This window comes from Hemitrygon akajei, chromosome 15 (assembly GCF_048418815.1).
Source record: "Hemitrygon akajei chromosome 15, sHemAka1.3, whole genome shotgun sequence".
Taxonomy (NCBI): Eukaryota; Metazoa; Chordata; class Chondrichthyes; order Myliobatiformes; family Dasyatidae; genus Hemitrygon; species Hemitrygon akajei.
Window position 1 is genome coordinate 38054327 of NC_133138.1, and position 12121 is coordinate 38066447.

A 12121-nucleotide genomic window follows, 5' to 3' on the forward strand; every position below is an offset into this window, starting at 1 on the left:
CAGGATGGAAAAAGAATTGGCTTCACAGCTGCAGCGTGTATATATAGTATGATTATTTGACAATAAAGTATTTTTGCACCTTTATTGTCATAGTACATCAAGTTAATGCCAGTGCCAAGTTGTTATAATCAGTTTTTCCAAACAAATCATTTAAATGAGATGCAGTAAATAAACATTTGTATGCATGTGGGTGGACCCTTCCTATCAAATTTAACAGTGCAGTACATTTTTTTGTTGAGAGGGGTCAGCATGACCATAGACGTAGAAGGAAGCCATGTTGAATTAACTGTAATCCATTTAGGTGGGTTGTTTGTTAACCTGGAACAAGTCTGTGGCAATGAGGCCTGATTCCATTTGAATGAAGATCATTAGTAATGGAAGAAGAATTTTGTCTATAAATTTAAAAGTGAAATCTTATATTGGATTAGTCCTTTAATAACACATTCCTGAATGCTTCACAGGAGTGTCATGACACAGTTTTGACATCATCATGCTATATAAGGAGGTTCCAATTAAGTATTTTTAAATTATTTTTACCATATTAAAAATGTAATTTAATTGCAAGCTATACATCAATTTTACATGCCATCCTTTAAGCTTTGAACTGTACTAGCAGGGCACTTTCTTTGTATTGGGGTAATAGAACTTACATTTGTAGATCAAATAAATTATAAAATGCTTTCAATTACAGATGTGGAATTTAGTTGCCAATGTTAGTAGCTGATATTGAATATGTACTTGAGATTAGATAATTGCAGTCTTGTGTACAAACCAATATTGTTAATGTTATGATAGTGTTTCACATTACAACAAACTCAAAATTCTGGAGGGACTCAGCAGGCCAGGCAGCATCTAGGAAAAGAGTACTGTCGATGTTTCGGTCGGAAAACCTATTTTACGTTAGTTGTTCTTGTTTAATCTTTACCGGGTATACGTGACAAGGGCACAGTAGAAGCACTCAGTGAAGGCATAGCCCTGCAAGGAGACCTTAAAATAAATTATTTGATTTATAGTGGAATCACATGTGGCCTAGAAGCGCTTGCCAGATGGTTCCTCCCAGAAGACATTAATCAATCCGTTAGGTCGTAGTGGGCATTTGCACTCTGAATCTCAGCAATGTTGAAAGTGTTCCCTAAGTGCGACAGAATTACAGCAGTGGATTATGTAGTGTGAAATGCATTCAGATCTGTGTGGATCAGTAGTTGAAAAACAATTGTTTCAAATAATCTGTTCCAAAATACTTTGGGGTCAATATTCTCGCAAGCTATTTTGAAGGAAATTGAATAATTTCTAATACGATATAGTTAGAATCTTTACTTTGTTTTGTATATATAATTTGACTGGCTCTCTCTGGTGGGCAAGTTATAAATATCCTGGTAAGGACATTACTGTGCAAGCATTTCTTCCAGATATCTAGGGTCCTAGTCCATCTGGATACATTAATTTTCTGCTGCCTCCTCTGCACCTGCAACCTTTAATAATTAGTATGATCAAATTTTTCGTGCTGTTGGTACTTCGTCTACCAATAGACTGTTTGGAACAAACAGAAAGTCTGCAAGTCATTATGCTGCATATTTTGAATTTTATAAAGTTGATTTTTGGCTTCACTGTAAATAGCTGAATATCATGATTTGGGTGACTTCAAATTTAAATTCAAGGCAGTGGAATGAGACCACCTTGGGTGCCACAGTGGTGTAGCAGTTAGCACGGCACTACTACAGCTCGGAGCGTTGGAATTTGGAGTTCGATTCCAGATTCCCTGTAAGAACGTTCTTATGATCTTCCCATGAGGGTGTGGATTTCCTTCAGAGACTGGTATCCTCCCACTGTCTAAAGGCATACTGGTTAGTAGGTTAATTGGTCATTGTAAAATGTCCTGTGATTAGTCTAAGGTTCAATACCTGGGTTGCTGTGCAGTGCGCTCAGTGGGCTGGATGGGCCTGTTCCATGCTGTATCCCTGAATAAAATAATTAAAAAATATAAGTAGATGCATATCAACTACAGTCTGTACATATTTTTAAAAGTTACCATTCTAACCTTTTACAATAGCAGAGAACTAATTGTATTGTGAGCCTATATGATTCTGCAGATGCTAGAAATCCAGAGTAACACATTCAGAATGCTGGAAGAACTCAGCAGGTCAGGCAGCATCTATAGAAAAAAATAGAGTCAACATTTCATGCCAAAACCCTTCCCAAAAAGTTGACTCTTTATTTCTTCCTACGGATGCTCTCTGACCTGCTGAGTTCCTCCTGTATTTTGTGTGTTGTTCTTACAATGTGGCAGTTAGGGTGACCACCTGCCATTAGTCAGCCCAGTCTCAATCTACCCAGATTCACTCACAGTCACCTACTGGGAGATGCCATTAGAGCCTGAGTGCCAGTCAGCAGCCCCATGAGCTTGGGTGTTCCCAACTCTTTCCAAGCTCAAGACAAGATTTCCGGCTTATTTGAAGTGATAGTACATAGTATGGTGCAAGGACACAAACACAAGAGATTTTGCAGATGCTGGAAGTCCAGAGCAACACATGAAAGTGCTGGAGGAACTCAGCAGGTCAGGCAGCATGCTTATAGAAATGAATAAGCAGACTCATTCAGGTCCTGATGAAGGGGCTTAGCCCAAAATGTCAACTATTTATTTATTTCCATAAATGCTGCCTGACCTACTGAGTTCCTGCAACATTTTGTGTGTGTTGCTCTGATATAGGGAAAGGCCTTCAGTTTTATCAGTTCTTCATCTCTTTAAGTTAAACTAATCCTCTCTACTTGCATATGATCCATATCTTCCATCCCCTGGCTGCTCATGTGCTGGTCTAAAACCCTCTTAATTGCCACTATTATGTGAACTGGAAGTAATGAAAGTACAGGAGAGTTTCAATAGAAAGTTGAAATAGGGCAATATTATGCCAGTGGGGTTAGCCAGCTTTTCTGTTGGAGTGAATAGGTCATAGTATATCCAACTTTGAATATCTTATGTTGCATGCTGGAATTCACGTGTTTCATTTTGTAAATTTCTAATGAATTTTCTTATTTTCCCTTTGTCACAAAGTTAAAGTGTATTAAAGTTCTAAATGTATTAATTGCTATGATGCTTGAGATTGGAACCGCTAATGTTCTGGAGTAGTTTAAGCTTGACAAGAGCTCTTGCAATGTTCATCATAAGATAGAATTTCTACTGTTAGAAATAGGATTTCATGTTAATCTCTGTTGGCCTTCTATACCAGTGTTCTGACCTACTTATCTGAAGGATTAATTAAGGAAAGAATTGAAATTCTAATGACTTCTTAGCTCTACTGCACAGTTTTATTCTAATGAAGTGAATTTGTTGGCTCTTTGCTTTGATGAATATAATAGCCATCCTCTCCCCTGAGTGCACAGACCTGTCTATAAATTTTCTTTTGCAAGGACTAATAAATGAGGCATAGCAATCAGCTAAAATCTTATTTTCTGACCTGCACGATCTAAGTAATTTACTGGTGTAGAAAGTGCTCTGCTATTAGTTAATTAAAAGGAAGAAGCAGAGAGAAAGCAGCCTCTGTGGGGCCAGATTCGACCCTTGCTAATACTTCACTGAAGCACTTTGAGGATTCTTTTTGATCTTCGGTAAATTGCATTTCATCAGTTTCTAAATTGCAGCCTGAACACAATGCATCTCTTTGAATTAGATTAAAGTGGGGGCCATTTCGTTTGTTGTCTTTTCTCTTTGTGCATATTCAATTCTAAGGCAAGATCGTTGTACTAGAATGCTGATGTTCTTTTCATTTCGGAAAAATTAGAAAAGAAAGATAATATTCAAAAGACCATAACACCGCAAGACACAGGAGTGAAATTAGACCATTCACACTATCAAATCTGCCCCACCATTCCATCTCAATCCCATTCTTCTGCCTTCTCCCTGAAACATCTGACACCCTGACTAATCAAGAACCTATCAACCTCTGCTTTAAATATACCCAATGACCTGGCCTCCACAACTGTCTGTGGCAAAAAATTCCACAGATTCCCACCCTCTGGCCAAAAGAAATTCCTCTTCATCTGTTCTAAGAGGACGTCTTTGTATTCTGAAGCTGTGCCTTCTGGTCCCATTATTGGAAGCATCCTCGCCACATCCACTTTATCTAGGCCTTTCAATATTATGATAGGTTTCAATGAGATACTCCAGTGAGAACTGTCAAAAACTCTTCCTATATTAACCCTTTCAACCTCAGAATCATTCTCATGAACCTCCTCTGGACTCTCTCTTCAATGCTTGCACATGTTTTCGTCAATATTAGGAACCAAAACTACTCAAAATATTCCAAATGCTGACTGACCAATACTTCATAAAGTCTCAGCATTTCATCCTTGCATTTACTATTTAACACATTTCTTAAACATTTAGGCTGCCTTGTGAGCAATGAATTGTCCCAAAATCAGTTTGATATTGTCCCATGAAAGAGCGCAATCGCAGTTTTATACAAACCAAGATTCCAGAATGAGGTGTCTGATTCATTTTTGACGTAATGTCCATCTGGATTTTGTGCTGATAGTGGAATGTGAATCAGCATCCTGAAATCTCATAAGCAATAGATATATTGAACCCCGTTGATAGGGTGAAAGATGGGCAATTTGATTACAGGCATCTTTGTATTCTGAGCTGTTTCTTTAGAACAGACATGAGGAGGAACTTCTTTAGTCAGAGGTGGTGAATCTGTGGAATTCTTTTCCACAGACAGCTGTCAAGGCCAAGTCATTTGGCATCTTTAAAGGGGAGGTTGGTAGATTCTTGATTAATCAGGGCATAAAGAATGCAGGAGAATGAGATTGAGGGGGGATAATAAATCAGCCGTGATGGAGCGGTGGAGCCGACTCGATGGGCTGAATGGCCTAATTTGCTCCTGTGCCTTATGGTCTAATACATTACTCAATCAAACAACCCAGCAGGCCCCAGCTTCCTGTCTGATCTATTTTATTTCACTTCGAGAAGGAACCTTAGTAATCATGAATAATTACCTTCTGTGATGTGAGCTTTCATGTAGTTGGGAGTAGAGTCAGACAAGATTATTTTGTTGATAAGCAATGTCCAGTTTTTCATACCAGAGTTCTCATGAAGGACTGAATTGTGTTTGACTGCATTCAATCTGTCAACACATCCTGCTCAGACTCAAAAATAAAGAATGGCTGATCAAATTGGGTGGCATTATTGCGGCACTGTTCCACAAAGAATAGTCCTTTCAATACAAGGACGGCAAATTTTAAAACAAAAGGAGAATGAAGCTTGCATCTGGCTCTGAAAGCTATTTTCCGCAGTTTCTGAGATTACCGATAGCCTTAGCAGTAACTCAATCCAGTGGAGGCTGCCTGACTGGCATTTGGTCTCAAATAACACATGTGTTTTTCTTTTTCTTGCGGTTTCATCTTTTGAAGTGAAAGAATCTCAAACCTGGTGAAAACAGTGCTGTGTTGTACGTCCTTGTGCTTAATCGTGGATTAACCTTGTCAGGGGCCACCGGAAAGGTCTTATTCCAGAACTTCCTGCTGCTTTAAGTGAAAGAGTAAAGCTACTAGAGGGAAGCAGTCCCTGGTTTGAAAAAAAATGTTCAAATCATGTACAGCCTTAAGTTCTAGTTGAAGATTATGTTTCTGATAGCAAAGCGGTTAGCAAAATGCTTTACAATGCCAGCAATTAGAAGGTTGGGATTCAATTCCTGCTGCTATCTGTAAAGAGGTTGTATGTTCTATGTGTGTCATTTGCGTTTCCTGCAGGTTTCCTCCCATGTTCCAAAGACCTACAGTGTAGGGTTAATAAATTGTGGGCATTCTGAGTTGACGCCAGAAGCATGAAAACACTGTTGGCTACCCCTAGCTCATCCTCAGACTGTATTGATCATTGATACAAATAGCACATTTCACTGTGTGTTTCAACTTACCTGTGACAAGTAAAGCTAATCTGAATCTGATCCATCAATTTTGTTGTCAAATAAGTCAGATAACAGGTTAATCAGAATTAGGGTTTAATATCACTTGTATATATCCTATAATTTGTTGTTTTGCAGCAGCAGAGCATTGAATACATAATTAAAAAAACTATAAATTATAATAAAATATCTATAAAAATGGGTTGCAGGGTGGAGATTCGTCTTTGCCAAAGGAGGTGTAAGGTGCACCTTCCCTCCACTAGTTTGCAGGTCACCTTTGAGCAAAGTGTAGAACCTTTTTAGCTCTGCCAATGAGGGTCATGTGAAGCCATGGAAGGAGGTGGTGGATGGGCGTGTGAACAGCTAGTGCACATCAATAGTCCTGGTTATGCAAATCTTGATGCCAGGCAGACGATCTCTGAAGAGTATTGATGATGGCTGGGATCACCCATCTGGTAAAGACAATGCCCAGAAGAAGGCAAGCCACTTGCATAGAAAAACTTGCTAAGAATAATCATAGTCACCATAATCACCTACATCGTACGAAACGGCACATAATGATAAAGCAAAAAAAAATCTTCTGCTTTAGGACTGTATCCATGTTAGAACTGTTGTTTAGGGCATCAACAGAAGTCCCTGTTCCTCAGATATTTTACAGCCGCCTGTGCAGATGCACATATACTTAGTCGGCATTTCATATCGGAAGTGGTATTTATGTCAGTGGAAGAATTACTACACGGAAGTGATCCCTCCATCACTGAAGGTCAGGATACAGCTTTTAGACCTTTTAAATGCCAAATTAGCTAAAATAAATGAGAGAAATATTAGTTCACAAGAGTGAAGTGCAGTGGTATTTCATAGAAAGATCTGAAGCACAGTGCATGATGTTTTAGCTTTATGATTTTGAACAGAATCACAAATGGATGGTAGAAGGGGATACTGGTGTTTTAATGTGAGATTAGCTTTATATGTCAAATGTACATCAAAACATACAATGAAATGCGACATTTGTGCCAACGACCAGCACAGTCCGAGGATGACCTGGGGGCAGCCAACAAATGTCGTTATACATCCGCTGCCATAGCTACATGTTTAGATCACCAGAGATGTAAGACTGAAGCCACTCTGACAGGCCAATAACCCACTGTTCTTTACTGTACTCTAGTAGCAATGACTCTCTGGTATGCAAGGATTAGTTCCATTGTGGAAATGTACAGATCTTAGAAAGAAGTAATTATTTGCAGCCAGTTTGCTGGAATCGTTTCTAGCATTTGTGACGTATATATCGCTGGCAAGGCTAGCCTATATTGCCCATTCCTAATTGACCTTGAGACTGCAGAGTGAGCTGCTGCAGCTTTCTCATATTCGTTCACAGTCTACATCAAGTCATTGCAACATTACCTTGAAACAAATCTGGCTGACAGTACAAGTTGTGAGGAGTCATAGAACACTACAGCACAGAAACAGACCTTTCAGCCCATTTTAATCAATATTGAACCATTAGTCTGCCTAGTCCTATCAACCTGCACCTGGACCATAGCCCTTCATACCCCTCCATGTACTTTTCCAAATTTCTCTTAAGTGTTGCAATTGAACCTGCTTCCACTGGCAGCTACTGGTCTACACTCTCACCAGCCTCTGAGTGGAAGAAAATTCCCCCTCATGTCCCTCATAAGTATTTCATCTTTCACCCTTAACCCATGAGCGGGGAGATTGCAGAAACCTCAGGGATAGATAGGCACATGAAATATATGGCCAAGAAAATGATAAATGGAATATGATGTGCAGGGGAATGGAAGAGCATTCATTTGGGGGGGAAAATCAAAGTGCAATATTTCTTTACATTATGGATGATTAAAATATGCTGATGCTCAAGAGAGACTTGGGAGTCCTTTTACCAGAATCACTTAAACCTAATATGCAGATTCTGCAAAGAGTTTAGAAGCCAAGTAGTGCATTTCACTTTTTGCAGGGCAGAGGTTGATAGGTTCTTGATTAGTCAGGGTGTCAAAGGTTATGGGGAGAAAGCAGGAGAATGGGATTGCGAGGGAAAATAAATCAGCCATGATTGAATGTTGGGGCAGACACAATGGGCCAAATGGCCTAATTCTGCTCCTAACATGATGTAATGATACTTGAATGCAGGTTTAAGGGAATCTTACAGGAATTATAAAAGGCCCTAGTGAGACTGCACCTGGAAATATGCCGATACAGAGATTGCAACAAAGATTCCCCAGGTTAATTTCTAGCATTGGTTATTGGTTTATAATATGAGATCAAGGAGATCAAGCAGAATCATGTATTCTCTTGAGTTTAAATGAACAAGAAGTGACCTAACTGAAAGATCAACATTCTCAAAGGACTTGATCGGTAAATGTAGGGAGGGTGTATTTTCATCTAAGGATGGCATCTCAAAATGAGAAACTATCCGTTGAAGACTGAGGTGAGTTCTTAACCCAGAATTCTCTTACCAAGAAGGCTGTTCATGGCCAATTACCACAGCTATATTTTTGGATATGAAGGGAGGTAAAGCAAAGCAGCCATGGTATTAAATGGCAGAGCTGGTATGAGATGCCTAGTGATTTACTCCTGTGATTATTTCTTATGTTCTCAGTGGTTTTTGGGTGGGTAATTGAAAGCCTTACACACAGCAAAAATGAAATAAAAAACTGATGTATTAACGTGGTACTTCCATGTGCTTGGTGGAAAAAGTCGTAAGTTTGAAGGGGCTGTTGGAGTAGTGTGGGAAGACATTTTGTCGATGCGCTGCAGGCATGGCGTACCTGAGATGCAGCACGTGATGCTTTGGGGTTGGAAAAAAAATGTTGATCAAAATGAAATACTTTGATGTAACAGCTTTTGAGTTGCAAGTACCAGGCAATTGCATCTTGTGACTTTCAGATTCACATTCATGTATTTATCACATGTACATTGAAAGTTGAAGGTTTTAAAAAAAAAATTAGAGATACAGAATAGAGTAGGCCCTTTGGGCCCTTCAAGCTGCACTGCCCAGCAACCCTGACAATCCCAATTTAACTCCAGCCTAATCACGAGACAACTTACAGTGTCCAGTTAACCTACTAATCAGTACATCTTTGGGTGTGTGGGAGGAAACTGGTGCACCCAGAGGAAATCCACATGTTCACAGGGAGAACATACAAACTCCTTATAGATGATGTTGGAATTAAACTCCAAACTTCAACACCTTGAGCTGGAATAGTGTCACGTGAACCACTATGCTTCTGTGGCATGCTCTTAGCCCTTTTCTCCTGCGTTCTCCCGGTAATCTTTGATGCCCTAATTAATCAAGCACCTGTCAACTTCCATTTTAAATATACCCAATGGTTTGGCCTCCACAGCTATCTGTGGCAATGAATTCCAGATTCACCACCCTCTGGCTAAAGAAATTCTTCCTCATCTCTGCTCTAAAGGGACATTGTTGTATTCTGAGGCTGTGCCCTCTGGACCTAGACTCTCCCACTATAGGAAACAGCCTCTCCACATCCACTCTATCTAGACCTTTCAATAGATTTCTGTCTCAAGTGATATTTAACCTTTACATGACACTCTATCTCACATAATGAATGCTCATTTGGCTTCATGAAGGTCAGTCATCTCAGCATCGGGACATGGTGGCTGGAGATTCCCAAGAGAGTACTTCATCAATGCCTTTCTATTTTAACAAAGAGGGCTGTTCATTACTTATTACACAACCTACTAACCAGTACTTAAGGAATTTGTAATTTCTTAAGTAAATCAGTGAATCCTTGCTCCCCCTGCCCATTGAAAGACCTATAAATTTAAATTAATTAGTGCAAGATAATGTTCATGGATTCAGAAATTTGATGAGGGAGGGGAAGAAGCTATTCCTATAATGTTGAGTGTGTATCTTCAGGCTCCTGGTAGCAATGAGAAGAAAGCATGTCCTGGGTGATAGGGGTCCATAATGCTGGATGCCACCTGTTTGAGACCTTATCTTTTGAAAGCATCCTCGATGCTGGGAAGGCTAGTGCCCATGATGGAGCTGGCTGTTTTCAACTTTCTGCAGCTTTTTTCCGATCCTGTTCAATAGACCCTCCCCATACCAGATGGCGATACAGACAGTTAGAATGCCCCCTATGCTACATCTGTAGAAATCTGCAAATCTTTGGTGACATACCAAATCTCCTCAAACTCCTACTAATATATAGTTGCTGTTTTGCTGCATTTGTAATTGTATCAATGTGTTGGGCCCAGGATAGATCTTCAGAGATGTTGACACCCAGGAATTTGGAACTACTCATCCTTTCCATTGCTGATCCCTTGATAAAGAGTGGAGGACTGGTGTGTGTACCCTCGACTACTTCTTCCTGAAGTCCACAATCAGTTCTTTGGTCTTACAGACACCAATAACAAGACATATGTCAGGACTGTTATCTAATTCTTGGATGATTTCAATTCCAGCCACTCTAACAAAGCTTGATATAGACAGAAGTCTATTCTGGCTTCTGCTCCATCCTTTTCCCAAAACACCAACTATTTATTCCCCTCCAATGTTGCTTTTGTTCCTCCAGTATTTTGTTAGTGTTGCTCAAGATCTCCAGCATCTGCAGAATCTCTTGTGCTTTTGATATCATCCAGCTTGATTATATCTTGTCACCCAATCTAACCATTCACTCTGCATCATTGACCAGTTTTGTTATGTGCGCCATCTACAAAGAATACTACAATGATATGCACAGCCCATTCCGAGAAGAGCCCCCAACCCATGACATCTTCAACATAGTAGGACAAGGATTTCAAGTGCATTACCCACTGCATGTTTCGTTACATGTTGCAGGGCATACAGACTTTAATGTGCATGTTCATTTGTTCTTATTAAATCTAAATTCAAGAACTGCTTCCACAACAGCAATGGGGCTGCTTTCACCCAAGGGATTGCAATGGTTTCAGGAAACGGTTCACCACCACATTTTCAGGGGCACTTATTGATGAGAAGTATATGCTGGCCTTCCCAACAATGCTAAGGTAGACAAAAGAATGAAGACACAAATCTGCAGCTTAACCGATCACTTTTGAAGATGACAGAAGAACGTTTCAGGTTACTGAAGGATAGAGTTACACATGTCATTCTAAGTCATTTGCAGGTGATGAGAAAGTATTCCTCTCATTACACTAATTGGGTAGGTGTGAATTTGTGGCCTACTTTAACAGCTCAGGTGGTTCCTGATTTTTAGTTGCAGTTCATTCCACATGGTAGCTGCTATTTCTGCTCTAATCCTTTGGAAAATAAAAATCTCAATGGAAGCTAATTCCAAAGACTGGTGTGAGCATTTTGTCTATCATGCATTCATTCAATTGTTTTATTTTGTGGTACATCTGGACCAAGATTAAGCTTTCAAGATGAAGTATCCCTCACGAGTGTAATTCAGTTTTCAGCAAACATCTATGTTTCAGCATTTACCAGCAAATCTAATTGAACAATCAAGATCAGGAGCCTCATGTCATTGTGTTGTTTCACTTAAGGTTCTACATGATCTTGGAGCTCTGAGATTAATTCTGAATTCTGGCTGATGATGTCAATTAATTAAACACAAACTCAAGAGATTCTGATGCTGCAGATCCAGTGTAACAGGCAAAATGGTGGAGGAATTCATCAGGTCAGGGAGCATCTATAGGGTGGAATAAACAGTCGATATTTCAGGCCTGTTGTTCTCCTTTCTTTCCAGTCCTCAGGATGGGTCTGTGTACAAAACTTTGACAATTTATTCCTTTCCTTAGGTGCTGACTGACCTGTGAGTTAAACTCAAGCTACTTTATACGAAGTGTGTTTGTTCCTTAACTTCAGGAAAATGTGATAGTAAAAATTAAAAAGAAAAGGAGAAAGCAATGCTAAACTTTGGTAAATTTGTAATTATGCCTAAGGTTTAGTTTTGTGTATTCTGGAAACTACTTAATTGAGCAGCTTTAGGGTGTGAGGCAGAGATTTGCCAGATGGAAAATAGGATAGAACACCTGGTGCCTGGGAAGGCTGGCATTGTTTTCCTTGGAGATTTGAAAATGATCTTCAGGTTTGTGAATTTTTTTTTCAATAAGGAGAGCTATTTTCATTTTCTCATGACTGGTAGGTAGTCAGAGGCCACAAATTTGTCAGTTGACAAAAGAACGAGAAGCAGAATGAGAATTTTCCTTTTATTTCAAGTTCAGATAATGTCAAATAAGGAGACAATAACCTGCAGAAGGAA

At 39.5% G+C, this 12121-nt stretch overlaps 1 protein-coding gene across 2 annotated transcripts in view; it reads left to right on the plus strand.

Moving 5' to 3' along the window:
* LOC140739253 (protein diaphanous homolog 1) overlaps window positions 1–12121 on the plus strand; it is a 174489-nt gene that overhangs the window by 51933 nt on the left and 110435 nt on the right. The gene's annotated exons all lie outside the window — the stretch shown is intronic.